This window comes from Lutra lutra, chromosome 4 (genome assembly GCF_902655055.1).
Source record: "Lutra lutra chromosome 4, mLutLut1.2, whole genome shotgun sequence".
Lineage (NCBI taxonomy): Eukaryota > Metazoa > Chordata > Mammalia > Carnivora > Mustelidae > Lutra > Lutra lutra.
The window spans coordinates 31,793,121-31,799,464 of record NC_062281.1 but is presented as its reverse complement, the minus strand read 5'-3'; the positions used below and the strand labels follow the sequence as shown (position 1 = coordinate 31,799,464).

At 38.0% G+C, this 6,344-nt stretch overlaps 1 pseudogene; it reads left to right on the top strand.

Annotated features, from left to right (window-relative positions):
- The first annotated feature begins 1,114 nt into the window (after positions 1-1,114).
- On the top strand, positions 1,115-2,625 carry LOC125098667 (aldehyde dehydrogenase, mitochondrial-like; annotated as a pseudogene).
- Positions 2,626-6,344: the final 3,719 nt, after the last annotated feature.

Here is a 6,344-nt window from a genome sequence, read left to right as displayed (position 1 = left end):
TAAAGCATTAATTTTCTTATCAATTTATAATTTGTAATCATCAGAGGAGAGTTTTTTTTATCATATTGATTCTTTAAAATGTATTGAGGGTTTTTTTTGTATTTTTGTAAATGCTTCATATGTACTAAAAAGAATGTATATTACAGGGAATAATAAAAATTCCCAATTTCATTTAAGTGAAATATTTTCCTCTTTCTCACTGAAAGCTTAACATAGGGGAAAGAGGCATGCTTAGTTGTACTATTTCCTTGTTTGTTTCCTCCATCCATTCTCATATTTCTTTCTCTAAATCCTCTGATCTTCAATTTGATGGTGGACAAAAGTGGGAGAGGAAGAGGAGAGAGAAAACTTTTATTTGCCAGCTATTATGCACATCTATGTTGATGCCCAGTGGATGTTCAAAGTTGAATGTTTCTCTTGAGGGTAGTCCCAAGGGGTTCCTCAAAGATTCCCCAGCTGGAAACACTTGGCTCTGGCTCCCTGATGCATGCTGTGCCTCTTTGCCTAGTTGTTTATTCCCTTTACACTGAACTACTGCCTCTAATGATAAATGTCCCCCTCTTTCTACTAATAGAATCGCTATTCAAGCTCCAGGAGACTGGAATTAATCTCCTTATTTGTTTCTTAAAGCTCCTTAATAAGTATAAAAGATATCTCTTTCTTTGATCTGTGGAGGAGGGGAAAGAATTTCTCTCTCCTCACCTACCACACATATTTTCCCTGAATGTAGTTCTTGGGCTGGGTGTTGCAAACTACTTAGCAACTACTCCAAAAGAGATAGAAAAAGACTCATTTTAATAATTATTATAGACGCAATATGATACCAATTATGTTCTCTAATGACAATGCACTATAATTAGAAATTGAGGAAATATGATACTAAAAAGTTTTTTTTCATGTCAATGAAAATTTCATAGCTATAATAGTTAAGATGGTGCAGTAGTACCACAGAATTAGACAGAAAAAGACCTATAGAACAGAATAAAGAGCCCAGAAATAAGGCCGCACATATATGGGAACATGAACTGTGACAGAAGTGCTAGTACAAAGTAACTAGCAAAAAACCGAAAATTATAAATGATTCTTGGAGGTCCTGCATGCCTGCTCCTACCACATGTTGCATGCTGCCAGCCTCAGGCCCAGCCTGGGGCATCATCTTGTGTCTACTGCTGCCACCCAACCAGCAGCCTTAAAGTCTTCTACAACCAGATCTTCATAAACAATGAGTGGCAAAATGCTGTTAGCAAGAATATTCCTCACCGTCAATCCATCCATGGGAGAAGTCATCTATCAAGTAGTTGAAGGAGACAAGAAAAATGTGGACAGGACAGTAAAGGCATCCCTGGCTGCCTTTCAGCTGGGTTCACCCTGGCACCACATGGACATGTCTGAGAGGGCCCACCTGGTGAATAGCTTGGATGATCTGATTGAGCAAGACTGGACCTACCTGGCAGCCTTGGAGACCCTGGGTAACAGCAAGTTCTATGTCATCTGCCTGGTGGATATGGACATGGTCCTCAAAATCCTCCATTATTATCCTGGTTGGGGTGATAACTACCATGAGAAAACCATTTCTGTGGATGGGGACTTTTTCAGCTACATCCACCATGAATCTATCAGAGTGTGCAGGCAGATCATTGTGTGGAACTTCCGGTTCCTGATGCAAGCCTGGAAACTGGGCCCAGCCTGGCAATGGGAAAGGTTGTGATGAAGGAAGCTGAGCAGACTCCACTCACCACCCTCTATGTGACCAACCTTATTAAGGAGGCTCGCTTTCCCCCTGGCATGGTTAGTATTATTCCTAGATTTTGACCCCACAGATGGGGCTACCATCACCTCCCATGAGGATGTGGACAAAGCGGCCTTCACAGGCTCCACTGAGATTGACCACCTAGTCCCTGTTACTGCAGGAAGTAGTAACCTCAAGAGAGTGACCCTGGAGTCAATGGGGGGTGTGCCAATATCATCATGTCAGATGCAGACGTGAACTGGGCCATGGAGCAGAACCCCTTTGCCCTTTCCTCAACCAGTGTCAGTGCTACTGTACAGGTTTCCAGATCTTTGTACAAGAAGATATTTACACTGAATTTATGAAGCAGAACATCACCCTAGTCAGGTCTTGTATAGTTGGGAACCCTTTGACAACTAGGGATCTCAGGTAGATGAAACTCAGCTTTAGAATGTCCTTGGTTATACAGATCTGGGAGGGAGGAGGGACAGAGCTGCTGTTTGATGGAGGGGTGACTTCTGATTGTGGCTACTTTGCCTAGCCCACCATCACCATTTGGAGATATATAAGACAGCACGACTACTGCCAAGGAGGAGATCTTTGAGCCAACGATGCAGATCCTGAGGTTCAAGACCATAGAGGAAGTCACTGGGAAAGCCAACAATTCCATGTGTGGCTGCAGTTGTCTTCACCAAGGACTTGGACAAGGCCAATTATCTGTCCCAGGCCTTCCATGCTGGCACAGTGTGGGTCAACTGTTATGATGTGTTTGGGGACTAATCACCACTCAGTGGCTACACAATGTCCAGAGTGGTCAGAAGCTGGGAGAGTATGGGCTGCAAACATATACTTAAGTGAAAACTATCATGGTGAAAGTGCCTCAGAAGAATTCCTGAAGAACTGTGCCAGCCCCTTCACTCACCCAGTGACAGAGGTAAAGGACATCAAGAGTAAAACCAAGAAAAATTACCCTTGTACACTAAAAGTCTCAAAAGATATTCTCCCACAAAATCTCTTGATTAGGAAAGTCCTAGAATTTGAATTGATAAATGGGGTGGGTATGGAGCAAAAAGTACAGAAAGTCTTTTACACTGCAATAGTAATACTATCCATGCTGATTTTTAAAAACTAGATTCAAATATCTTTTTTTTTTTTAAAGATTTTTTATTTATTTATTTGACAGAGAGAGATCACAAGTAGATGGAGAGGCAGGCAGAGAGAGAGAGAGAGAGGGAAGCAGGATCTCTGCCGAGCAGAGAACCCGATGCGGGACTCGATCCCAGGACCCCGAGATCATGACCTGAGCCGAAGGCAGCGGCTTAACCCACTGAGCCACCCAGGCGCCCTAGATTCAAATATCTTATCCTGTCCATCTGATATACTTTTGTTACTTGCTTTTATGGGGGAACAAAAAGTTGTTCAAATGTGTACTAACAAGTCGGGGTACAACTAGTGCCCTGCTTTGTAATCTGGACTAAAATTCATTAAAAACCATGCTACTGTTCCTTTTTGGTTATGTAAATAAATAAATAAATGGTTCTTGGAAAATTGATTATCCAAATATAAAAAATGATAAATTCTTGCCTCATTTTATACACAAAATTCAAATCCAGTCAGATTAAAGAAAAAATTGCGAAAAGTAAAACTTTTAATTATTAGAAAATGTAGAAGACATCAAGACCTCAGGGAAGGAATACCTTTAATCATGATACTAAGAACTTATTTCATAAAGAAAAGTATTGTTGAATAATTAAAATATCTATGTAAAAAAATAATCATCAAAGTTGGAGGTAAATCAGTTAAAAGTAGACAGAAATTAAAAAGGTAATTCTTGGGGCACCTGGGTGGCTCAGTGGGTTAAAGCCTCTGCCTTCAACTCAGGTCATGATCTCAGAGTCCTGGGATCGAGCCCCACATCGGGCTCTCTGCTCAGCATGGAGCCTGCTTCCTCCTCTCTCTGGGCCTGCTTCTCTGCCTACTTGTGATCTCCGTCTGTCAAATAAGTAAATAAAATCTTTTAAAAAAAAGTAATTCTTTGAAGAGGGAACCCAAATTAGCAATGTGTATGCTCAATATCATTTGTGGAAAAAATAGAAATTAAAAATAAGATTCTATCTTATATCTATCATATTGGCAAACATTTGAAAAGCCAGGTAATGCCAAGTATATTAGTTTGTTAGAGCTGGTATGACAAAGTATGACAAAGTACCATTAATAATTTGTTGTGATTTGCACAAATTATTCATTGTTTATTTATTGTTTCATGGGTCTGCAGCCTAGAAGAGTAAGATCAAAATGTTGGCTCCTCTGAAAGCTGTGATGGATAATCTCTTCATGCTCTGGTTTGTTGGCAATCTTTGGTGTTCCTTGACTTCTGTTATATCACACCAATATCTGTCTGCTTTTAGCTTCACATGGCATTATTCCTGTGTACAAATTTCCCTTTTTGTTAAGGACACCCGTCATGGGATTAAGGACCCACCCTACTCGAATATGACCTAATTTTATTAATTTTATCTGCAGTGACCCTATTTCCAAATAAGGTCACACTAGAGATATTGATGATAAAGATTTCAATATGGAATTTTCAACATGACTTTATGAATTCTGGAGGAAGATACAATGTAACCAATAACACACCAAGTATTGCCAAGGATGTGGAATAATGCAAACTCTCAATCACTATTAATGGAAACATAAATTAATACTATTGATTTAAAAAGCAATTTGACAACATCTACTAAAAGTAAAAATATGTAACCACAACCCAGACATTTCACCTCTAGGTGTCTGTCCTATGGCCACTATTACACAATGACATAAGATGATGTATTTAAAGATGCACATAATAGCATTGTTTGAAATGGAGAGAATGGACTGGACAAATCGGCAATTGGAAATGAAAGAACTGGTACCTCATATTTTAACAGGTATAATGGTCAGAAACAAGAGGTAAGAAAAAGAAAAACTATAGCGTGATTCATATTCTATGGCATATTTAAAAGTATGTACAGTCTATAGCTATCTGCATATATAGAATTAGGTATATAAATCTAGGATGAGAAGTATACATAACACCTTCAGGATGGTGATTTAACTAGGAAAAAGAGGGTGGGGGATAGGATTTCAGAGTTCTCAGCTGGGCTACAACTCTATTTAAAGTTTGGTTTGCTTAAAAACACAATAATCTAAAGAAAATATGGTATAATGTTAATATGTATTATATTTGGGTTTGGCCACATGAGTTTTCATTATATTCATCTCTTTTTCCAAATGTTTGAAATATTTTACAAGAAAAATATTTTCTAAAATCTCAGCAGTGTGAAACAATGTGCTGGCAATAACAAGATGAAATTTAGGATATGAATTTAAAAAATCATAACCTTGAATCAACTAGAAACCCCACCAGTTGACTGCAGACATAGTAGAGGAAATAGGAGTTAGAGGGAGAACTTGTTTAAATATCTATGGTTTGATTTAACTATAATTTTATGTATCAATATTACTAAGGCTTGCCAACAAATCTAGTTTGTCCTTAAAGCCAAACAATATGATTGAAATGTCTAAAACAGAAAAATGATAGAACTAATAGACTGTTTCAGCTAAAACTTATGTTGTTCAATTTTATAGAAACTGGAAGCTATTTGGAGGACAATGACCACAACATAAAGAGGAACTATTGAGTTGTGTTAGTGCAGCACTAGCAAATGCTTGGCTTAGAGAGGATGAAGTTCAAGATGGGTATGGTAACCATCATTACTTATTGCTGTCCTATAGAAGTGGAATTTGGCTCATTTGCTATGACCTGCAGGGTAGAACAAGAGCCAAGAACCAAGAAATTGTGGGGAGATGATTACAAATGTTTTTGCTGCAACATAAAGAACTTTCCAATAGGACTGACCAAATAAATGACATGGTCTTCCTCAGAAAGCAGAAAAGTCCTCACCAGTAGAGTTTCTTAAGTAAAGACCATCACTATTTAGTTGTTGAGCAGACTAGAACAGTTATTTTGGGTTTCATGGATCAGTATAATTTCAAATGAGTAAATGGAGAACCAACAAAGTTTCCAACCTACTGTTTTGCTAAGGAAAATTGTTACAGCATCTGTGAGTATTTTTCATCTATTTGCACCATTACTTTTAACACCAAAATCAATAAAGTACATCATTCCAGAATACTTTTTTTCTTCTCAAGCAAACAACATTCGCCACTTTGTACTGATATTTTTAAATTATATATTTAAATGTCTTCAAATAGAAGAAAATTTAAACATTTGGGGTTTTTTCTTGGTTAAATATATCAGTATGAGAATTCATAAATATAATTATATACCACAAAATGGAATTCAAATATTCAAACTATTCTTGAAGTTTATTTTTCTTAAGATTTTTATTTATTTTAGAGAGAGAGTACAGGCAGGAGAAAGGGTAACAGGAGAGGGAGAGAGAGACTCTTAAGCAGATTCTGCACTAAGTATGGAGCCCAACATAGGGCTTGACGTAGGGCTTGATCTCATGACCCTGAGATCATGGCCTGAGTACAAACCAAGATTCAGAGGCTTAACCAACTGAGCCACTCAGGTGCCCCCAAATTTACTTTTGTTTATAGTCCTTTT